The sequence below is a fragment of the Chlamydotis macqueenii genome, chromosome 2, assembly GCF_036417535.1.
Source record: "Chlamydotis macqueenii isolate bChlMac1 chromosome 2, bChlMac1.mat, whole genome shotgun sequence".
Classification (NCBI taxonomy): Eukaryota; Metazoa; Chordata; class Aves; order Otidiformes; family Otididae; genus Chlamydotis; species Chlamydotis macqueenii.
Window position 1 is genome coordinate 85557108 of NC_141557.1, and position 25762 is coordinate 85582869.

A 25762-nucleotide genomic window follows, 5' to 3' on the forward strand; every position below is an offset into this window, starting at 1 on the left:
GATCTATCATCACAAAATAAAAATACTTTATTTCTGTCTGTCCTCATTCTAATTTTGACATTCTCCAAAAATATTACTGAGAATTGCATGAGCACAAAATGTCACAGTGACAACTGTATATTATTTCCCTGATCTGAGCTCTTGTAAGAGCCTATGTGATCCAAATTGTTGGGTCAGAGTAAAACAAAGATAAGCCATAATTATAATTTAAATGTTAGAACAAAATCTTAGAAGAAAAGGACAGAGTAGCAGATTAATAGATTAACTGAGAATAGAAAGAACTCATTCCACCTCAAAAAAAAAAGAAAAAAAAAAGAAAAAAAATTAGGTAATGGAAAAACAGAAAGATCTAGAATTTAATAGATGATCCTGAAAAGCAGAGTGGAAATTCACTGGAACAAAGAATTGCATCAGTAAGATATAGCAAAGATCAAAGGTAGTAGATAGCTGTGGAAAAGTGAGTAAGTTCTGGTGGTAAACACTAAAAGTGAGCAGTAGCACACCAGGAGAAGAAGCCGCAGAAGTGAGGTATTAATTGTGCAGATTACCATCAAGTACTTTTTGCTGTGTTACATGGCTGAAGAGAGGACTGTGGAGAGTTGTTTAGATGATCTTAGAGACTTGAGGTGTAGCATCCCAATTACCTAGATCAAGAGTTTTATTCTTACAAGGGTGTTACCTAGCACTTAAATGATACAGCAAACGCTATTGACATGTTTGAGTTACCTATTAAAAGGGCTGCCTAGACTTGCCGGGGGAACTGTATACATGGGCACAGCAACTCTATTAGAAGATGAATACTGTTAACACTTTACTAGCAAGCTTACAACTAATTGCACATACGTTTTTTTATGTTTTATTTCAGTATTTCAAGAAATTGTACTGTGTTAAGGACATCCAGTACAGAGAAGGTGTCTGAAGGACATAAATTAGTGAAGCTATTTATTTCTTGCCAAGCTTCCAGTTATGAAGGAGAGCGCTATTATATGCTTTGCATTGGATTGTGCTGGAATAATTTATTCCTATTTGTGAATATGTGAATACCTTCAGTATGTGATTTGTTCCTGCCGTTATTTGATTTCTGGTTATATTTTTCTCAAGCTTTTCAACAGCAGATGTTTAAGGGTAGTTAGGTGCTTAATTGCTGTGGAAGATCTGTGAAATACCATTGTAATAGCTATTAAATACAGTCTTTCTCAGTTGGGGATTTTTCAGTGCCGACAAATTCTGTGGAGAAAGGTGAGCAGTCTGGGTCAGATTGCTAGATATATTTAAACACAAGACTTCAAGGAAAGAAACTGTGCTAACTGAAGATGCAGAAGCTCTGTACCCCTCTTTCCTATGACACTCAGGATCAAAAGGAACTGTATGAGCTTTCCTGCTCTTGCTTTTAGAAATGCAGCTGTAAAAGTTTGGTTTGCTTTTGTTATTTAATGACTATGCAGGACTTGTGATCATACAAGCGTTGTACGTTTTTAGGAAGGAAAAGAACATTTTGATTTTACATTCTGTCTTTTACTCTTGGAAATGGTGAGTTGTCCCTTTACTGATATCTGCCTTTGATTATCACTCATCCCAATGCACAGACAACCTGTTGGAATTGTGCATTAATAGTACGGCATGTACAGAAAGATGTCACCAGGGTTTTCATGGATAATAAGCTTTTTAACATATCTGTCCAATTTCAAATATAAACCTGAAAATATATTAATGACCTTGCTCCTAACCTAGAATAAAGTGATTTGTTGCAAATTGGTACAGCTTCTTTGACTGCTTGGTAGTAACCTCATTTACACATAAAAAGAGTCTAGCCCCGTGATGGTAAATGTATTTCCTGCACCATTTTAGCTGTTTGTTCTTGTTTCATCCCTAATCCTGTGTTTGGATTACATGAAAAAGAAATTCAGAAATATCGTACGAATGACTGGGAGAAGATTTGCTTACCTTGGCTTGCAGATTCCCTCCTCTCCCACAGGGGAGTCATAACTCCCATTGAATTTTAGCTCCCAGTAACGTCTTTAAAAAGAAGGGCAGGATATCTTTCAGAATATAGTTTGCAAAGAAATGGGAGGGTTGCTTGCTGGCAAAGAAATAATAACATAGCAAATTCTGAAGTGGTACATTCTGGTTTAATTCAAATACATCATTGTTTACCCACATACCAAGAAATTTTCAATAGTCTTTTGCTCATCCTGTATCCATACAGAAGTTTGAAGCTGTTTTTATGTAACGGGCAAGCACTAAGTGTCTTGTTCCATGCTGTGAGGATCTGTGCCTCCACACCATTAACAAACTCTATTTTATTGTAGTAACATTACTATGCAGTTGTTGCCAAGAAAAGAGCTGAATCATGCTCCACTGATCATTTCCTTATATTTACAAGGCCTCCTACAAAGCAGGTGACAAACACAACAGTGAACATTTAATAGTAAGGGTGGTGGCCCAGCCAGGAATGGGTGCTGCTGTGAGAGGGACCCACAGGCCACAAGTGCTTCTCTGGGGCTGTGGAGGGAGCTGCAGTTAGGAGTGACGCCATTTTCCTTCTCTGTCTTGAAGTTTTGTTTTACTGCTTTTTTACTGTTGGGGGGACAGGGGTGGGAAGGGGCCAAGAGAGATGGTTACTAATTTTTTTTAAATGACAACAATTTTCACTTCTGGAGGAAGATGCAGGGAAAGACAGAAATATTTGAGAAGGTGAAGCAACAACTGAGTCTGTAATGAAAGTGGCATTTTTGTTTTTTTTCTTGGCATGGCCAAGAGTGGAGGAAAATAACATGGGCTAAAGTATATCAAGAAGGACCATTAGATTCAAAATGTGGCAGAATGATCCAGGACCTCCACAACCATTGTGGTCTCCAGCCTGAAGACCTTCCTACTTGCTGAAAGGACAGGGACCCGATGGAGAGAGGGAGGTCAGCCACTTCTGACCAGAGGTAGCTTCTCTCTCCTGCCACTTTTCTCCCCCACCAAACGCCACGTGGTGACTGGTGCAGCAGGAGCTCTCTGCCAGACAGCAGCGACGCGAGATGCTCCTGAAGGGACAGGACAGACAGGGCTAGCGGTGCCCTCAGGACCACAACGCTTCTAGTGATGTTCTGTCTCATGTACGCTTTTAATTAGGAGAATATTTCACTGATATAGACAGATTTTGTGAGTCATCTATGTTGCTTCTGACATTACATGGGAACAAGGAAAGATTTTTCAGGTAGTGTAAATAACTTACATGCTAACTGCCCTTACTTGCTCATGATTTCATCTCATTTCAGTATAAATCTAGTAATATTTAAATCTCTTCATCTTTGGAAGTAAGTTGTATTAGGTCGCCCATCACTTTATGGACAGAAATTACTTCTGGGTGCTTCTTTGCAAAGCTGTCAGTTAGATGATTAATAACCTCAAGTGCAAGCTGATTGATAGTGGGTGGTCTCCAGCTAATGACACTGTACCGTGACTATGAACTCTATGAACTTTTTCTAACAGTTAAATCTTTCTTTTTTAGTGCTTTGGACTCCAACTACATACTTTTAGTCTTATTATCTGACATTCAAAAGTTGCAGACCACACATGGTGGAGTGATACATTTGTATGTAACGAAGGATGAAAAGAGGTATCTGAATATTCCTCCTGCTAGCACACTAATTTTTGCCTCACTTAATTCTAAATTGTAAAGTGTAGCAGTGACAGAAATTAAACATGGAAACAAATGACCCAGCAACATAGTAGCTGCTTCCTTGTTTTCAGCCAAGGTATTTTTCTAAAATATTTTTTGGAACTAAATTAGAAATTAAGGATTTTATAATGAAATTAACAGATGAAGTTGTATTCCCTGCAGGGTGCAGGAGGAGACTAGATTAATCTGGATTGCAATGAGCACTTTGAATGTTAAAGGCTGTCAAAGAAATTGAAAATTAATGTATGTATTGTCCTGCTAGTAATTAGAAAGATTGAGAAGATTTTGTTGTTACATCTCCAGAATGTCTGGCGATTTACGTTTTTAGGTCATAGGATATCATTTGTTGTGCTCACTGGATGCCAAAAGAGATTTTAGTGAGAATACTGATTTTGTGTTTTGACATTTGCTTTGGAAAAGGGAAAGGGAAGAGGTCACTTTTTTTATTTTATTTATTTGCAGCCACCCAGACAGACTGATCGAACTTGGCCCTGTTGCATGGTAACTTTCACTGCTGTCTCCATGTGACAAAAGCCTGAGTTGGCCTAAGTTTTAAATGGGTCTGAGGAGACTCTTATCTTTAGACTAGAGGCTGTAAAATCAATTTGTATGTGAACATAAGCATAAACCCCAGAGTTTTGGAAATAGACTAAACAGAATGAGTTGAAACAGGAATAAGATCAGTTCTCTTCTTTCAGGATTCCTTTTAGTCAGGAACATCTGCAATTGTTTGGGGGTTTTTTGTTTGTTTGTTTTTTGTTTTGTTTTTTTTTTTTGCAACAAACTCTTTAAAGTCTCCTCTAAGTCTCTAGATAAAGTTTCTTTTTTTTTTTTTCATCACCATTATGATCTGGCTGTGTTTCTGCTGCCTGCTTCTCTCAGCAGTCCCTGCTGCTCACTCATAGTTTACTGAGCACTCATTCCTGAGCTCCTCTACCCTGAACCAAGGAAGTGTATTTTGTCTTTTGTCTGAACATGCTCAATTGCAAGACCAAGTGCAATCTCCCAAGGTGACATGTACATTTCCCTCCCTTTTAGCCATCACTTTGCTGCTTCTTCCAGTTAAAGCTAAGTGAGAGTACTAGTGAGGAGGAGTTTGTATGTTTTTAATGGACTGATAGATGAATCCCGTGCCCTGAATACCGCTTGACTTTGTACAGTAATTCAGCTACCTATGTTCTGTCTATAATAAAATATTTTTGCAGTTGAAATGTTTCAGATCCTACTATGTAGAAATTAGGTTCCTAAAACCACCTTTATCTTCCAAAATAAGGCGTAACATTGTTTAAGGTTTATTTTTTTGACAGTGTCAGTAAATGTTAGTTTTAATTTTTAGTTTCCTAAACAAATTGCACGTCCTGATATTAGTTTTCACCTAACCATTGGATTAAGATTCCAATTTCAATAAAACAAAACCAAAGTCCTAAACTATCTTTCCCAGTCTAGAAAGAAATAACATATCTTTTGGGCAAGTACATTTTTAGCACTTAGGTAAATTTTCATGCAACTCACATTGCAACTTTCATTATGTATTTGTGTATGATTGGTTTTTTCCCAAACTCAAGATTAGAAAAGGAAAAGTTTTTTTTTTGTCCCATATTAGTTTATTATTATAATACAGTGCCTTGGAAAGCTACGTGTTTATGACTCTATTCTGTAAGCAAAGCATAAGACTATTCTACTCTTGTAGGAGAAGAGCACTTCTTCTAAGTTATGCAAATAGATTCAGGCAGAAATATATTAAGATAATGTAAGCTATGGCAATGCATATGTATACATTTTTACCAAAGCTTAAATACTGAACTGTAGAAGGGTTTGCTTGTTTTTTTGCCTATGGCAAAAACTACATGGTAGATGAGGGGGGAATTTTAGGCTCCAGTTCTAGATCCATATTTCTGATGTTCTTTAACTTCACCTACCTGATATGATCTTCTGGGGTTTCCAGACAGAAAAGAAAAGCCAGAAAGCTCATGATTTCATAAAGTAGAATATAAAGCAATGTCACCTAGTTGGAGGGAAAGGGGAATACTAGGGTTACTTAAATAGAGTTATGTTACACTTAGATAGCTATTCTATGTATGTATGTATATAGTAACTATACCCTTGCATAATATGTTACTATATATACATAGTTATACTTAGTTAGGACTTCCAGTGAAACACTCCTTCAGAAGTAGGTTATTGTCACCAAACATAAAACAACTCATGCTTTTGGAGAAGGGAAGGTATTTTTATGCCTGTTTTGCATTGGGTTCTATGGAACATATGGCTCTTAAATAAGGCAGGGAAAGTCACAGAAGGTGGATTAACAGGTAGTACATCTACTTGTTTTTACAAAGAAATAGGTGTGAATGTCAATGAATTTATGTTTAGGCAGACAGACGAGGAAATATTAAGTTAAAAATAAGTAGAGAAGCCATTAGTACAAAAACAATGGTAAAAAATGATTCAGCTTTCTGTCTGATAGCTCATTAAACACAATATTTTGGAGTTAACAGCTAAATAGTTGGTACTGATTATGATTAGGCATGTTCAAGAACTATTATTCCTTTCTTATTCTAAATCAGTTTTTGAAAGATTTCATAAGTCTAGAGGCTATTCTTTGTCTAATGAAACACATCAATCTTCTGCATACTGTTAATCTTTCTTACATCCTTACTCTGCAACAAAAATCAAGGCAGCTTGCACCTGCAGAGGTAAATGTGGACACTTCATTAGATACACTAATGGTTACATTTGCCAAGCACATTTCAATGCAATTAAAATATGCTTCCAATAGAATGTGAGATAAATTAGTCATGAGCTGGTATGAGACATAGAATAGATTCAAACACAACACATCTTATGTAGGAAACTAATCACTGTTTCCCCAGGATTTGCTTTTCTGTCTTTGAAGTGCAAACCTTTCAGTCCTAAAGGCATAGTTCCTAGCTGTTTCCTGTTGTACAGAAACTTACCATTTTTGGTTCATTAGGTGCACCTAATCCTGTACACAGTGCTTAATTTGATCTGTGAGTGAACACTGCAATGGCTATCAGCGTCATGGTGTTTCAACCGTCCAAGAAGCAGTCTTGCTGGACTGTGGTCCTCCTGCCTCCTCCATTTCCTTCTGTGGAACAGAAGGGAGGAAGGAGAAAGATCTCACCTTCATATGGGCCTACCTAGGAATCCAAGCCCTACAGGGTACTTACAGATAGAAGTATCCTTTCTGAATTTGTCTTACGAAACGCCAGTCATCCCTTGGAGTGTCCTCTGCAGCTCTCTCCTTGTAAGACAATCTTTTTTTTGTGGCATCATTTTATATGTGCAGAACCTGCAAAACTTCGTTATGCCATGCAAAAATCTTTGATATGGCTATTGTACATCTCTTGCCTTACATTTCCAATATGGAAATTACCATTTAGAAATGTCTTTCATACATTGATCAAATAAAAACACGCTTTCAGATTAGTGGACATGCTTCTTTATAACTTGCATAGGGATTGTATCCAGAGATACCTATCAGAATCTCGTATTCTTGGCCACTGCACAGACATGCCATGAGAAACAATCTCTCTTAGTATGAGCATGTGTAAAATGTGGAAACACAGCATGAGTTGGCAAGGATGAGGAAGCAGTAAAAGCAAGCAAATTACTATGCCATTACTGAAGTCTTCTTAAATGTTGTTGGTCTGTAGCATACTATGTTCTTGCTGTGTTCTACTACACAGATAAATTTGTGAGTACAAATATCACTCATTCACAAAGGGGGAAAACACAAGATTTTGTAACCCTTTTCAGAAGGATTAGAACTTTATTTTCAGCATAAGCACAACAGGAAAGTAAGAAATTTATCTTTTGCAGAGTGGGCAGGGGTTTTTTGTTTGTTTTTCTTTGGAGTTTTTTGTGACTTGAAATAGTAAGAATTCTGGTTTACATTAGATTCAGATTTGGTTCTTTAAAGTGTTTAAATAGTCTAAATTAATCTAAAAATTAAAAGCATCCACACCACTAGGGAAACCCTGTCAGAGGCACCATATGCTAGACTTGGGAATTTTCTTCAAAAGCAATCAGTCAGCTTCTAAAAACCACTTCTAATATCTCCTCTCTTGATCAAACTACTATTTTATTTTTTCCCCAGGAGCTCCTTACAAGAAGCTTTTCTTCTTTCAAGTACAGTTTCCTTTTCACAGAGATTAGAAATGCACTGTATCGATAACAAGTACAGATCTTTTGACTAAGAATTGGTTAGGCAAGCCCAGGCCTGATCACTTCTTAGTCTCTTCTGTGGGTAGTGACTATGATTGAATGAGTTTGTGATCTCAGCCCAGTTACCAGTGAAATGTATCCTTTTCACATGAAAAAAATAAAAACACTATTGTCACCTTTCCAAGTAACTGCCTTAGAGGAGTCAAGCTCTGAGTAGAAACTGACAGGTGAAACTTCTCCTTCTTACTGTTTTGATACCTTAGATCTGTCCTATACCCCACAAAATATTTGTTATGAGCAACCTTATTAAGGCTTTTCAGTTGACAATATAGTTGAGTGCCAGCTTGCAGTATTTTTTGTCCATATAAACTCTTCTTACATAGAAATATTCTGACTATCTATTTAGTCAGAAGAAACATTGCTTCTGTATAGCTTGTATTGTAGATAAAGCTTCAACATACATGCAGGAGCACTGGAAAAACCTGCAGCACAATAAGATATACAATGCCATCCCACAACGATCTGACTGATGTGAAATGGTTGCAGGCACTTGTCTTCAATCATGAAAAAGGCACAGCTGTAATACAATTAATGCATAATCTTTGTAAGTATATTAAATTGTAGTGTACTCGGTAATCTCTGTTGTTGCTGATAATTCACCTTATTCCTAAGGCTAACTACACCTGATTAGTGATCAAACTATGCTTTGCATGCTGAGCAGTCTGAAAAAAAATGTATTTTTCTGTTTCTCTTCTCTTCATGCTGAATCAATTTCTATAAATATATGTATTATTAAATCACTGCATTTTCAAAATCTTTTTATAAAACTTGAACAAAGCATTTAAACAGAGGTCTTCTAGAGGCTCCTTTGGGTACTTATCAATCTAATATTATGTTTAAAGATCTGTTTTCAAAATCCTGCTAGGATTCAGTAGACCTTGAGTTTAAAGATATTTAAATTCATATCACTTTTCCTGGCTTAGGAGCATTGTTGCTTGCACTTGAAATTTAAGATTAATTTGGACCAAGTATGGTTAATAAGAAATAAATTAAAACAAATGAAAAAACAGAAAGGTTTGTTTGTTTGGTTGGTTTTTTCTAGAAAAGCCCTCCAAAATTTTTTAGAAGCTGTCTTATTGTTTGTCTGACCCAAAAGTTGTAACCCTCACATATTTTCATGTTAAAAGATGAGCATCAGATTGGCTTGTGTATCTCAGTTTGGATCCTAAACGATTCTGTTATAAATTCTCAGGACAGAGAGGACATTTTAAAAGCAATATTAAAAGCTAAATAGCAGGAAAAGAGTAGTAAGGATCAAGACATTTTACAATAGAGATATTTAGTTGCCTTTTGTGTGCTAATTGATAATTAACCATCTCTTATGTGAAGGAATAAAATTGTTCAACATAAGAGCGGTTGGAATCCTGTTATGTACTCTGCATTTTAGTAAAAAATATTTTAATGCTAGCCAAATAGAAACAAATGAATCTATGGATATTATTATATGTCTTTTCGAAACGCTGTTGTGTAAGGAATATCAAAGAAAAAAATACAATATTTAAGTCACATTGATGAAAATTTACTGTTCTTTCTATTTTTCAATTTTATAAAAAAGGACATTTGCAGTTTTTAAGGGCTCTGACCAGTAGACCAGACTATTCTTTAAATATATAGTTAAAAAAAAAAAAAAGACTACACAATATCCTAATTTATATACTTGGAACTCAAGGTACATTTTAAAATACACAGCCAGAAGTAAGAATAGATGCTCTTTACAAGAAATTTCATTGTAAGATTCTTTTAAAAGAAAGAGACTTTTAACTCCTTAATTTAATAATTACTGCTTTTATCTTTATGGAAACAAAAAAAAATTGGAAAAAGAAAGCAAATAAAATGAAGTTTCATGATACTTTAAAGGACTCATTCCAAATGCATAACCTTAACACCTCTTCAATATGTATTTCTTTTTCTTTAGAAGTCAAAGCATGTAAAGACTACAGTAAAATTAATAGTTCACTACCGCAAGCAGCTAAACAAATCTGTTTACTTCAGTGAACTTCAGCACTGTGTAGGCATCACTGTGAGCACTGTGGAGATATGGACTAAATCTTCAGGAGCTGCCCCTATGAGGTTTTCCCAGACTTGAGATTAAATCCTTCTGACTACGTGAACCATGTGAACTGTGACACTCTAGTCAGTAGGACTATTTGTTGCAAGATTAGTATGCATATAGCACTTTGAGAGATCTCCACACTATTCTACGGTCTACCAATATATCAGTAAAACCGTAGCCATTATTTACCTCCTCTTTCCTGTAATATTAGTAATTTCTTCTAAAGAAGCATTTTGCTGTTACTGAAATCCTAATTAAAGTCCATTGCTATGGTTTTTACTGTTGTTTGCTTCATACTTACGTATTTGCATGTAACTAGGCATATTAGGTTTACTTTTTAAGGTTTCTTAGAAATGTTGCCTGTAGCTTGCTGACACAGGTGTAGATTCAGAAACTGCTGTAAAGGAGCAGCAACAAAACACTTCCTGTTGGCATGCTGTTACAGAGTAATCAGAACAAACACCAAGGGAACAAATCATTTTATTTTCGAACAGACTTGACAGTGAAATTGTGCAACCTTTGATTTTTTCTCCCTTAAAATAAAGCAAGTACAGCTCCTTGAGCGTGTGTTGTGATTACAGTATTTAAGATTACATTGGAATATAATTTGTAATGTATTTTTGTATTTTCAGCTTTATAGCTTATTCTGCGTGTAAAGAATTGGTCTCTGGAACTAAAGTTGAGACACATGGAGAAAAAGGTTTGAACATGTCAGATGAATAAGAATTGGCTTTGTCAGCTCCATAAAAATGTCTAATGCATGAACTAAACTGTATTTAATTGGTTAATTTTGTGAGTGCTCTGAAGTGAAAGCACAATATCAGTCTTAAATGGTATTATTAAAATAGATGATCTCTCTATTACATGATTTTTGAATATTTATAATAAGTAAACCCTTTCAAGCTTGACTCATAGTCTTAAGCAAATTTATACTGTAACTATTTTAAGCATAACCAGAACTTCTTTTTTTTTTATTTTGTTAGAGCAGACCGAATTACTCCATCCCTAATGCCACAATTTAATTTCTTTTAAAAATATGAAACTGTAAAATCAATATCTTGATTTAAAAAAAAAATTTACTGTATTATTTCAAGGAAAAATGGTCACTTCAGCTAGCTATGAAAAGAAGAATGTCATTGTATTAGCATGTCATCACATTCTAATATTGTCAGCCTGATTCAAATCTACTCCCTCTGTAATGCCAATCCTGCCTTCCTAAGGAAGCTTACTTTAAAAGGCTGTCCATTAGTTCTGTATTCTTATCCCTTGGAAATAATATATTCTATGATTTTTCCGCATACAGTTAGCAATCTTGCTGTACCAGAGATAAAAAGAAAAAAATAAATTTAGATCATATCTATCCAAGCAAGTGTCAAAAAACAACTTAGGAACCTGAGTAACTGTTGAAAAATTGTACATTTTTCTTCAGTAAATGCCACAACTGACACATTTTGAAATTTTTATGTACCCGTAGCTACTGAGTAGTTTTCATTATTCATATAAATATCCAAGAACATTTTTAAAGCTCCGAATCACTTGTTTTCTTTTATATTTCTTTTTATTTGATTAATTTTTGCCATGGCTTAATTTCACCCATAGTTTTTCTATTACAGAAGAAGGTATAGAAGGAACTATGATATGGAAATAATACATGGCCAAATTCAAGTAAATCTGTAGGAGGTAATGTTCGCCTTTATGTCTGAACTAACACTACTTCATCTTCCAAGGGAATACTCTTTACTGAAGGTAATCCTTTCATACTCAGCATCCTATGGTGTGTTACACTTCTTTGTTTCATGGACTTGTTCTTGTTATTTTTTGCTCTTCTTTTTATTGATAATCAATCACTCCTTTTATATAATTCGTGCAAGAACATTGTCCTGGTTCTGGCTAGGATAGAGTTAATTTTCACCTGAGCTGGGAGGGGAACTGGAGCTAGTGGCACCTGTGGCTGGGGGACACACCTGGGATAAGTGACTAATTAGCCAATAGCTGGGATAGTTTACCCAAATTGGCCAAAGGACTGTTCCATCCCATGTGACATCATGCTCAGTGTATAAGTACTAAGGGGAGCATTCTGCTACTTGGGAGGAAGTTGGGTATTAGTGTTCATTGTGAGCTATTGTACTCTAAATTATGTGCTTTAGTAATTTATGTTATTGGGGTTTGTTTGTTTGTTTTTGATCTCTGTTTTCTTTTCTACTGTTGTTCTCTTAAACTTCTCTCTTTTTAATCTTAACTCATGAGTTTTGACACCTTTTTTTTTTTTTTTACCAGTTCTCCTCTCTGTCCCACTGGAGGATGAGAGGAGTGAGCAAGAGCTTGCATAGCTTGGTCCTGAGTGGGCCTAAACTATGATAACCATGCAAGAATATGATAGCAAATGGCAATGTAAAATTCTATCAGTAAATGAAAAAAGCTACCAAAAAGCAATCTGTAATAAAGAAGTTGGTTTGGGAAACAAACTTGAAAACAAGAATCCCCTTAAATTAAATTTCTAGGTTTACTCATGTGTTTTAGACCTATAGCACGGCAGAAAGATACCAGTAATGTGGGAAATCTGAGTTTTGGATCAGTTCCTAAGTTTTGTTTCTTGCATATCTTGGAGGTCAAAGTACTTTTTAGGAAAGCACAAAACCATTGGAAATCAATGAAAAGACTTAGACTTCAATGAAGCTAGGTTCTGTAAGTGTTGTGCTCATCACTTGGATAGTAGGGAGCTGTCATGCCAGCTCTCACAGTCTCATTATCAGTATTTTGGCTCTTTTTCCTCACACTGCTTCTTTTCTTGTTCTCTGTTCACATAAGATATGTCTCCCAATATAAAAGTGTAACTCAAACTATTTTTTTCATCCCTTTGGTAATTCTGTAGATATTCCTAGTATGAAACAAATAAGTAAATAGAGTAATTCTGGAGCAAAATCATAAAAGTTTTTCCTCTTTTTTCAGTTACCCTGAATAGCTTGTTTTATAGATTGTCCTGTATCATGTTTCTGAAAAATATTAGAATAGACTAAAGATGTTCAACACAAATGCAATTTCCGTGGTAAAATCTTAAGGCTGCAATTAAGTTGGTTTATTCACTGGAAATTTCTCTATGTGCTCTTTTTCCTGCTTCCTTTACCCTTTGGTTTGCATGACATTGTTGATAACTCAGTGTATATATTCAAATAAATTTCTTCTTTCCAGAAGTTGTTTGGTGTCTATTTGCCCTTGTTGCTTATCCCCCCTTGATTTCAGTGATGTCATGAAGCACCATCTGTTGCCATGGCAACGATCAGCGGTGTGTGAGCTGCGATGATTACAGGTCTGCACTGCTCCGCTGTTTCTTCCAGTCAGTTCAAAGAGACATCTATTGTTTCACGGCATGTTCCAAGTTGTGTTATTAACAAGCTTAACAAATTTTGTGCCTATATAAGTGCCTGTTACTGTAGAAAATACATTCTCCAAAGGGCTTCCCATACACCCTTTTTTGTACGTGCAGACACACTACTCAAGCTAGCATTTAAGCCATTGAGTGGCATTACCTTATATGTGTGGAGAAGGGCATACAGAAAGGTTAATTTCTCATATGAAATAGCACTGAAGTCAATTCTTCTTCCTAGGCCAAGAGGCAAATAGGCCCAAGCAGGAAGAATGGGGCAAGTTGTGAGTAGTTATTAAATGAGGGCAAGAGTGCGGTGCAGGAGGCTTTCCCTTAACAAACACTGTCACAGATATCCTTCTCTTTTTTTTTTTTTTTTCTTTCTTTTTAAGAACAAAGATTGAACTGTGATTTACAACCCACATCCATGTTCTGAAAAGGTAGAATTTCCTGACAGTATCTCTGGCTGCAGAAGAACTCAGTTTCAGCTGCTGGAGACACACAGCCATAGCTCAGGCTTTCTCACATGGCATGTATCAAACATTTATTTCTAAGCTTATTTAGTTACAGTTTGTGTTTGGAGGGAAGGTGGACAGAAAAGCTCATTCTGCTTAATTTTGGGGTCATCAATGCCTCATACCAAGAGGTAGCTGTGAGCTCTCATGCACAAGTTATTAATGTGAAATAAGCTCTGCAAGCATTTATCCGCACTTTTACATTGGGTTAGCAAATTATTTTGTCAAATTGTTCCCAAATGCTTGCCAAGCACAGTAAAAAATTTAAAGTTTTCCTCTTGCCAAGTATTTACCTAAATCTCCCCCTCCAAACTTTATGACTATGTTATTGTATGTAGTCTTTTTTAGAAAGTTAGGGGAAAAAAAACAATACAAATTTTCAATCTATTCCTTATCATAGAATCATTGTTCTCCATTAAGTGCAAAACTGAATTTCCCTTTCCATTCCCAACTCACTCAAAATCCTCATGAAATCTATTGAATAAAACCTGCAGAGGTGAGAAACAAGACATGTGGGAGGAAGCGTTCTGCTACGTAGTGCAGAGGTGCAATACTCCTGCACCTTGCCAACACTGTTGGGACAAGGATCTGTGCATGACTTCGTATAAATCCTTCCTGTTTTCAGACCTGTGGGATCTCAAATTATGTTTAGTTTAGCAAATCATGTGGTGTAAAAGAGTGGATGCATGCAGCAAAAGATATGGTGTGCTCCAGGGGCACATCCTCCAGTTTTGTTGCAAACAAAAGATTGCAAAAAGAGTTTGCTCACTTGAGACCAAAGTACAGCAAATGGAGACAATGAGATTCACTTTAGAAATGTTTTTCTCCTCTGAATAGAAATTCGACCCTGAATTGAAAGCTTCCCAGGGATGTTGCAAACTTTGTTGCTAGTGACTTTCTTTAAAGGAAAGCCGTATTGTTTGTCATTGTTTTTTGTTGGGTCTTTTTTTTAAAGACTTATGTGCTCACATTCTTTGGAGAACACTTGGAACAGTCCTGAGCTGTGCTTCATCGTATGTTTTACTCTGATACTTAGATTACAGGCTACTAAGGAGACATAAAATATTTCATGGATTTTCTTTGTCACCAGAGATAAACCTTAAATATATTTGAAAAATATAATGCAATCATAAATTTAATGCTGTATAAACATTCCTAGCATAGCATCAGAAGAAAATACTTTGCATTCATTTCTTAATTCACCCTTCACTCTCAAAGTAGGAACCTTAGGGAAAGAAACCGGCCTTTTTCAAAAAGCAAGTCAGTCAAACAATTCATCTATATGTTCTTTCCCCTTCACAAAACCTACAAGAAGTGCTCATAAATATGTGATGAAATCTGTCAATTATTTTGACCAGTTTGTATTGCTGTTTTAAAAATCAGTGACAGAAGGAAGGATTTATTGCCCCTCTGGAATCAGATTCTCTCTGGTAAGCAGTGATCTTCCTTTGTATTTTTGAGGAAACAGTTTACCTTGAGATCACTGTGCATTTTAAATTAAATAATGAGTTTGTACATATAAAAATTATTCCTGATTTAACCACCGGCTCTCATTTTCTTTTCCATTTTCTTTCTCTCATTTTTTTCTTTTGTTCCTTGTCAGTACAGAGGTGAACTGTTGTGAGAATTAGAGGTTTAGAAATAACTTTTTAATGTCCAAAGGATACAAACTTTTCAAGCACTGGTTTTCTTTTTCTTTGGTAACGAAGGTGAACTCGATTGTTTGTTTCCACTAATTCCCTGTGCTCCTAGGCATGGACAAAAGTTGTCTGCTCCTCAACTGCTGGTGAAGGCTGCTTTCTGTCATTTATTTCCGTCTTCTCTATCAGTTGCTTTTCTAGGGCTACAAATAAAAAAGGAATAAAGAACATCCTTACATATTCTATGGTAAACTGTCCTCTTTTTTTTTCTAAATTTCCGCTCTTCCTGAGTCTCAACAGTATTCACAATGTGAAGCGTGTGCTTGCATATATATAGAGAGAACAACAGTATTTGTGCACAAGTGTTAGTCATGAATTCATTTGGGATTTTGACATAAAATTGTAACTAGTCATGTATCTAAGAATGTTGACACCCTAACACATCAATTAATTATAAAATGGAATGAAATCATACAACCATCACTGATTATTTCCCTGTATAAATATTTGGCATTTCATCAATAAAATGAGACTACCAAAACCCAGATACTGATGTAAATTAGCCTGATTCTTTCCACTGAACACACATTTTCAAGTTGCTCTTCTCTTTGTCATTTCCAACACCTGTCCTGTGGAAGCAAAGAAGCTCATGTTAGCTAGTTAGTTAGTTAGACCTTTGCAGGCCTCCCTAGTTGATAAACATTTGTAGGTAGTGGTCTGTCAGTCAGCACGATTTAACTAACAAAGGAGCGGATTATTTGTAAAAGGATGCAGTCTGAAGCCTCAGTATCTGGAAGATTTCCATTGCTGTTGTTATTTACCATATCCTGTGTATCTGACACAGTTTTGTTGAAAAACAGGTTGTGTAACCTAAAGGTACCTAAGCCCTGTAACTGCCCGGTGCCGGCAGAGCTGGCATCAGCAGTCTGGGTCTGCTACCCTGTGCTCCCTCCCACAGCTACAGGAATAAACTGCTTCTGTTCTGACACCATCTCAGCTGCAATTCTGGTTATTTCTGTCACAGCCCCTTACCACTAGGAACCAAAAATATCTGTTCAAAATACTATCTAAGCAAGTTGAAAGCAAGATGAACTAGCAGGAAGAGGTAGCTTCCAAAGACTGGATAATGTCTCTTTACTTGAGCCACTGATGTGAGGATCGGGTAAACAACTGATGACGTTCATGCACCTGTACTGATGCAAGCACTCACAAGAGAGGAGAGAAGGCATTAAGGCTGTGCTTTTTTCCTTCATTTTCTTAGCATCATTTCAAGCAACTGATCATCCACTGGCAAAAGAGCATCTAGGAAATTTTGCATGTGTGTTGTAGCTGCAATTAGCTGGGGTTCTAAGTGAGGAGCAAATCACTGTAGCCTGTTAGCTTAATTAATACACAATCAATATTAAACAAATATTTTGCATTTTAACAGGTATTTTGTCAAATAGGATAAATGAACCAATACATATAATTTGTTAAAATTGTGGCTGTCTCAGCAATAGTTGTGGCAAGACAGTTATGCTGTTTGTGTTCCGGTTAAGAAAGAGTAATGGTCATTCTTGGCATGGAGCAATTTATTATGTAAATATCACAGTACCCCTAGTCCCTACTATACTCCACTTAGGATTTGCAGAAGGTCTGCTGGTCTATATTGCAGCAGCATTGAAGTATCTAAGCATTATTACTGTATCAGCTACTTGCTGTTGGGAGGGGGAAGTACTGTGCTGATGGTTTAGAAGATTTTTCTTTCCATATCAGAACTAGCTGAATCCACAGGAGAGAAAGACTTGAAATGTATCATCTGTTCCTTTAATAACGATTCTTTATCTCTTTCAAATGAGGGAAAATGTTTAATGCAAATGGCTGTCTGCATGAAAGATACTATTATATGTAACACTTGGGATTTCCTCAGAGACTTGTTTACTATAACTGGGTGCCTCAGGTGATGTTAACTTTTTGATTAAGGTATTGACATTTTCTCCTGAAGAACAAGGGGTATTGCATCAGCAGATTTGTATATTTCATTGGTTTTTAATATTTAATGTGACAAGTGCATCTTTGTAACCAAAAATGTTTGCATTGATTTTTTGGTTTGTATTTTCTTCTTTCTACCTTTTTTGTTCTGTTTACAAAATTTGTCTGTCTTTCTCTCGTATAACACAAGTAACTAATAGCTGCTAATAAACATTCCCCTTAAAAAGAAGTAATGAAATAACCTCTAATCTTGGCTAAAATGACAGAGGTAAAAAAAAAAAAAAAAAAAAGAAAAATACCTACAAATTTCTAGTTTCAGATATTTTGCCTTCTACTTTTATTTCCTAGAACTTCATCAAGGTAGTTACCCGCAGTTACAGAAGCAGTGTATCTGGGAGACACATAGCAAATATATCTCATGCAAAATTGCAATTATGATGTATCATTAATAAATCTGACTGCAAAAGCAGGATGTTCTATCTATATTTTGCCTTCAGGGTCCCTTTCAACTTGTTATTTCTCACATTACTCAGAGTAATTCCAATGAATCTACCAAAAAATAGAGCCATACTGCAGGTTACACCAATAACCAAATAGTAAGCAATTCTTGCCATCCCTCCTTGCTTTGAAATCTGTTCAGTAATTTTCCTCTCTCCTGTGAAAGCATCAAGAAAAACGTTCTTTTTTTTTTTTCTTAATCATAATCTCATTCAGCAAGGAACTACTTGTTTATCTGTAGAATGCATGTTCTTATTTTTAATACTTTATGTGGAGTTTCCATCATGAGGTATTAAGCAGCCTAATGCAAAGAGAACTTAAGATGTAGGTTAGAAATTAGACTGTTTTCCTCTGTCTAAGAAAAGTCATAATCAACTTTATGGGGTAGGCAGAAATGTGAAACTAGGTAACTATGATATTTCCACCAGCTGAAATTTGCATTTTTTTATTTTCATTATTATTATTAAAAAAACAAACAAACAAACAAACAAAACAAAACAAGCAATCTATTAAAATCTGTGTTGACTGAATATTTTTTTTTCTGGATTTATTTTTTTATATGAATAATTGAAATTTGGTAATATAAAGACTTTATTTAAGGAAAATAAGTAATTAAAAATAGCATATATTAAAATATTATGTTTTGAGTTAGACATGTATGGAATAAAATATTTCATTGAGCTGGTGTGGAACACACCATCCCTAGTTAGTCCATTATAGTCTGATTCTACTCTTTTATCTTCATTCTTTCTAAATGGAAGGTATGAGCACTCAGATGAATTCTATGCTCAGGTCCTCATGCTATGTTATGAATATATGATCTAGCTATGATGGACAGTTAGGATCATCGAGTTCTTGAAATCCATGCCAGAACATAAAAATGAAGTTTATTTAAAGAATTTTGTGCCAGTTCAGAAAATATTTTATTCAGAAACATTTTGTTTCAATATTGAAAATGCTTGAAAGTTTAGTTTATATGAAAAAAAAGATCTTTTTGCAAAACTTTTTAGAGGAATATTCCTAAAATAAACACAAATTTTAACTTTTCCTCCCTGATTCCTGTCAGGATAACGGTTTGCAATTTTGTTCACTATTAATAATTTCCAGTCCAGTTCAACCTATTTTTGATGCAAAAATAAGACAGGATTTATTATTTTCTTGTCCTAATAGTAAAGTACCCCAGGGAAAGCAAAGCTTCTACTTTTCTAAGCAGAAGAGTTGAACTTGACTGTTACATTTTTCAGCTTTGCACTCTTACAATACTAAAAATCTCTCTTTCATAAATATACCTTTGAACCAAAATTGACAATATATGGTAGAACAAATCCTATTCAAGTACTCACAGCAAAGCAAAACAAAAACTACTTTAACCTTATTTGGCTTAAGCTCTCCTGTTAACAAACAGAACAAATCAGTTTAAGAGATATAGCAGATACGGCCAAGAAATGGTACAACAGAAGAGCTTTCTGCTTTTGATATGGGACAATCTCCACTAGCTTCTTTTTTAAGATGGGTTATAAATTTCAAAATACTTGTAAACAAATTTTAAAAGTTCTTTTGGAAGCATAGTTAGAATAACGTAGAAGACAAAAAGGAGTAATAGATAATTCCACAGTTAAGGACAAGCAAACAGATAAAAGTCTGGGCTGTAAAGGTGTCCAGGTATTTACATTCTAGTAGTCTGTAAACTCAGAATGACGAAACAACATTAGATGTTTTTAAAGTCTTTTAGAAATAAATAAACAGAATCAGAATTAGAATTTCGGGGGGAGGGGGAGAAAAAAAAAAGAAAAAAAATTTAATATATTTGCGGACTTTTTATAATATTACATTTTTAATACACAAGCTAAACATACTGTTTTGCATTTGTTATCTTCATTAGGACTTGACAAATGGCCACAAAAATGATCAGAGGCCTGGAACACCTCTCCTACAAAGAAAGGCTGAGAGAGTTGGGGTTCTTCAGCCTGGAGAAGAGAAGACTCTGGAGAAACCTTATTGTGGCCTTTCAATATATAAAGGGGGCCTATAATAAAGAGAGACTATTTACCAGAATGTGAAGTGAGAGGAAAAGGGCCAATGGTTCTAAACTGACAGAGTGTAGATTTACACTGAACATAAGGAAGAAACTCTTTACAAAGAGGGTGGTGAGACATTGGAACTGGTCCACTGGTTGTGGATGCTCAGCCCTGGAAGCACTCAAGGTCAAGCTGGATGGGGCTTTGGGCAACCTGATCTTACAGAAGACGCCCCTGTCCATGGCTGGGGGATTGGACTAGATGATCTTAAAGGTCCCTTCCAACCCTAACCATTCTATGATTCTATGTTTTTATGACTTGACATTTTTTTCCAGTGAAGCTGGAGAACAAGAAACAGAAATTTCAATAAACGCAAAATTTCTTTGGCTCCTTTTGAACATTCCAGCTGTTATTGATAAAGAATGTATTTACCAAAATCTACTCCCTGGAACCCAACAAATTATTACTGGAAGACACGGGATTCTTTGTTTTCAACTTGTTTTTTTAAAGGGACCCCCATTTAGACTTTTGTATCGTCCATTTTTGCATGCACAGGCTTCCATAGAATTGTATTATGCCACATTCGGAGTAAACTGAGTAAAAAGGAGTATTCTGGTTTTTTCTTTTGTTTTTCAATTTGATAGATAAAGGAAAGCAAATTAGAGTGGGTGGCTGGTGCCTGGACTAGCTGCATTTCACTCAGACTAAAACCAATCAACTAGAACTGGATTTCAGATTTTGTATTGGGTTTAGATGGCAAGGTTTCAGAGGCGGGGGTTGCAGGGGTGACTTCTGTGGGAAGAGACCAGAGACTGCCACCATGTCAGAAACAGTCAATTCCAGCTGACTCCAAAGCAGACCCACCACTGTCCAAAAGCTGAGCTCATCAGCCACTCTGGTGATGCCTCTGTGATAACATGTTTATGAAAGGGTAAAAAATGCTGCACAGCATCTGTGAGAGAAAGGACTGAGAAAAATGTGAGAGGAACAGCCCTGCAGACACCAAGGTAAGAGCACAAGGAGGTGCTCCAGGCACCTGAGTAGAGATTCCTCTGCAGCTTCTGGAAAAACCATGGTGGAGCAGGTATTGCCCTGCAGCTCATAGAGAGGCCACATCGAAGAAGATACCACACTGCATCCAGTGGAGGGACCGTGCTGGAGCAGGTAGATGTGCCCTGAAGGAAACTGCAGCCCATGGAGAGCCCATGCAGGAGCAGACTCCCGGCAGGAACTGCAGTCCGTGTAGAGGAACCCACACAGAAGCAGATTTTCTGACAGAAACTGTGGCTCACAGGGGACCCATGCTGCTGCAGTCAGTTCTTGAAGGACAGCACTCCATGGAAAGAACCCATACTGGAGCAGTTAATGAAGAACTGCAGCCCATTGGAAGGACCTATGTTAAAGAAGTTCATGAAAGACTGTATCCCATGGGAGGGACCCCACACTGGAGCAGAGGAACCACCTCAGGAAGAGGGACAAGAGAGTAGAAGAGTCAGGAGTGAGGCTGAGTTTGGGAAGATGGTTTTGGGGAGAAGGTGTTTTTAGTTTTGTTTTTGTCTCTCACTACCTTACTCTGCTTTTAATTGGCAATAAATTAATCTTCCCAAGTCCAGTTTGTTTTGCCCATGACAGTAATTACTGAGTGATCTTTCTGTCCTTATCTTAACCCATGAGATTTTTCACTTATTTTCTCTCCCTGTCCTGTTGAGGAGGGGGTTGAAAGAGCAGCTTTGTGGGCATGTGGCAGACAGCCAAGCTTAACCCATCACAGATTTACAGAAAAGAAGAGAGGTAAATAAGTATTGCATACCTCAAGTGTGTGTCTGGCTTGTATTTTGCATTTGCTGTGTTCATAGTGGTACTTCTTTCTAAAGATCTAGTTATGCTGGAAAAGGGTTATGTTGCATCTTTTCAGCCTTTTACAATATTGTTTTAGAATAATGTTTATTTTAGTATGGGTTTGTTTCATTCACAAATCCTTGATCTTGCCATTAAAACTTCATAAATTATTTTCATTAGTTACGGGTTTGTAAGTTTCTGTACTGTAGTAGGTATGGCAGAAGCAGCCCCTTCTTAAGTGGTCACTGGATTCATTATTTGGTGCTGATGACACCAATGTTGTCAATCTATGTTTAAACACTCAGTTACATTACATGAAGTGATCACTGAGCCAGATAAAGAAAAGTTGTCTTGTACTAAAATACTGGACTGTTAGCAGTTTGTCTCTACTTTTTCACTCAGCTGATGCCCACCACAATAGACAAGACAGTGGAAGAGTTGGGGTATAGGCTAGCTCTGCTGCAGACATTTCTATTCCTGCTTACCTCGTAGGTTTTGCTATCAAAAGCTAGAAGCTGTAAATGCATTAGTTGAAGGCCAGATCTTAGGGATATGTATTTGAAATTTAATAGTAGTAATGAATTTAATATACTGAAAAGGGACTTCAGGATGTTTGGAAAGCAATAATAACAGGCAAGTGAATTCAGAAAGTCAACCGTTTAAATACTTTCATAAGGAATAGAAATTTAAGTTAGAGGAGACATTTTTAATAAAAATGTAGCTTGCAGGAAGAAAATGGTAGGAACTAATGGAAGCTTAGTATGAACTTCATCCTTAGAATAAAAGGGTGAAAAATATAAGAACTTGTGGCTTGTCCTATTAGGAGAAACAGTTAATATGGACATTCTGGAGACATATCCACAGCATGCTAATCATTGGCTATCTGTCAGAAGAAAGAATAACACCTCCTCCATACTTAAAAAAAAAAAAAGAAGGGAAAAATGGGAAAAAAAATACATTTTTTTTTATTGTGTGTTAACATTGCCCTATCTCTAAGGATTTCAGAGTTATTCTGAGAAAACTCAATCTCCTGGGACTTTAAGGTTTCAGACTGGCAAAGCTGATTGAGGATTTGGGGAAGACAAGCACAGAATTAATAAAATTAAATAAAAAATAAATAAATATTGCAACCACAGGCAATGACTTGTCTTTTGAAACCAGACAGGAACTATTTCTCTCCCTTGATGCATAACTTGATTTTTGCACTTTTATTTCTTGATTCAGAATACTAGAAATGTGATATAAAATTGGGCAGTTAGGTGATGACCAAGGACCCTAGAGAAAGTAATATCTCTCAAGTACTTTTTCGATGTCTCTTGTTAAAACAGCTGGGATCTCATCAGCTCTACTGAATATTACCTTCCTATGTGGATGCTGGTCACCAGAAGATACTTCTGGTTTTTATTATATCAAATCATCCTAGACCATAGGGTTTCTTCAGACTCATGGGAAAAGCATGCTAGGGAGTGGGACACTTGTAAGGCTGTTCAGATAGGCCAGATTTGCTTAAGATATCCGTATGTGACAAATGGTTTGATATTAACCAGTAATATTGAAAATCACCCTTAAATCAAGTCAGCTAAGGTAAAAAGTAAGTAAAGGTATTAATTTACCGCATTCAAAATAATCATCAAATATTGAAATATACATTAAGGTAAAAGTGAGGCAATAAAAAAAAAAGACTCATTATTCACTTTAATCCAAAATTATGTTTAGAATGTCTCTTTCTTGATTTACAGGGATTTTATTTTCACAAATGCCTGGCACTGCAGGCTGTACACCTCAGGTAATAACATTTATTGCTGAAGTATGCTGATTTTACAAACTGTTTCTGGCTTCTTCTCAGGATTGTCCAGAGGTTCTACTCAAATTTGGTGTTTCACCATCAAAACATACTCCAGCCATCAGTAAAACCCTTCACTGTCTTCCTCTGCTGACAGACTACAGTTTCATACCATGTTTCTTTCAGTAGCACACTATCCAAATCCCATAATCTTCTCCAGACAGTTATTCCCACACACATGGCACCATCTCGGATTTTTCCTGGCTCTTGGTGTTGAGGCCAGACACAACAGATGCCATCCCCTTTGAAACACAGTCGATCTGGAGTGGTGAAGTTTGCAAGAGTAATTTTCAATGTTTCCTGTAGCGTTGGAAGCAATAATTCCCTATGATTTTGACACTGTCATTTTATAATGTAGCTGCCGTTCTGTGAATCCCGATTAGAGATCAGGAGGGAATTTTTGGCTTAGGTCAGACTGACAGGATGACCAGAAACTATTTTGTTCATCGCTCTAGCAAGTAGTCTGCTTTTCAGCATTTTCTAACAGCCTTTACTGTCCTCAACCTTGACCTCCTGTTCCTAGATTTGCATCTCCTTCATATTTTTAGAACTGTAGGGACAGATCCAACTGATTTAAATTTTTTTTTGTGCTTTTTCTGTTGCAGAAAGTGAAACTGTAGCCTAATTTAGCAAGTCAAAGGAATGTAGGATATTAATGAGGATCTGGATCTGTAGTTTTCTCTTCCTGTGGCCAATAGGGTAGTGGACTATTACCTATTGCTACAGTTCTTAAATGTGTTTTAAGGTGATAAGAAGCCTTTGGTAGCCTATGTTTGTATGCAGTTGACTTCATGTGTGTTCTTATGAACTAAACTTTTACATCATTGTTGTTTGCAACAGCTGAGAGTGGATTTGAAAATCCAGGAGGTTCATTCCATTTCTAAAGTTGAATGAATGTAACTGATGTTTCTAGACAACAGTCTTCCCAGGACAGAAGGACAACATGTCATTTACAGTAAAAGCTGTTTCAGGACTGGAGTGCAGGGTATCATTTTCATTGATAGTTAATATTTGTCTAGGCACTATAGACTGAAGGTTTATATTGTGCAGGATACTATCAGCTTGAAAGGACATATTTAGAAATAATGTTTAGGAAGTCTACTGAGTATGGAGTAAATATAAACAAATGAAGAGAGGAAAAGATTCAGATTGCTTTAATTTGGACTATGTATTTGTTTTGGAAAAAATGTGAGGGGGATATATGTGTGATAAACTGTTTTATTTTACATATTATATCTTGCAGTTATAAAGGATAGTATATTCATAGCTACTTAGCTTTTAACTAACAAAGAGATTATATAAAAGTCTCTGAACGCTGAAGAAGAGCATTAAAAATAGAAGGTAACTGTGCAGTATTACCTATAAGTACAATATTGCAGTGATAAATATTAACTCATTGCCTCAGGACTATGAAGTGTTCTGATTTATTTCAGCACAAGGGCTTTGCGCTTATTTAATCATTTACATCTATGCATGTTAGTGTGAACAACAGCAAATTACAACCATAGCATCTAACTACTCCATTATGTTGAATTTATAATTGCACAACACCTGCAACACAGCTGTAAAGAAAATCGGACAGCAGCAGAGAAAGGAACTGTATGTGGAAGGGTGTGGTACAGGGAAAGGGGTGGATGCTGATGCAGGAGCATATGGCTGGATAAGGAGACAGGAGAGAGCTTACGTTTGCTGTACAAGGAGAGAAGAGGTATAAGTTTGGTTGAGGTTTTGTTTAGTAATAAGTCCACATGTTAAAATGTAAGTGTCATTAAGAAACAACATGAAGTGTATGCAAAGAGGTGAAGCTGAACTGAACAGACTATTCCAAGGCTTCTATTTCTTGATTTTTCAGTTCTATCCTTTGCTTTCTCAAACATACCCAAAAATCTACAGCAAAGGAGTATGTGTCATTTCTTTGTAGCATGGTAGCAGTAGCAATAACATGCTGAGGAAGTCAAAGAGGTAATGAGAACAGGAAACAGAGCATCAGTAGAGGATTTAACTTACCCTGGTACAGATTGCAGAAAGGTGACACTGAAGCGTGATGCTAAGCCTGAAGTTTTAGATACACAACATGACTCTTTCATGAAGTTACCAAAAAAA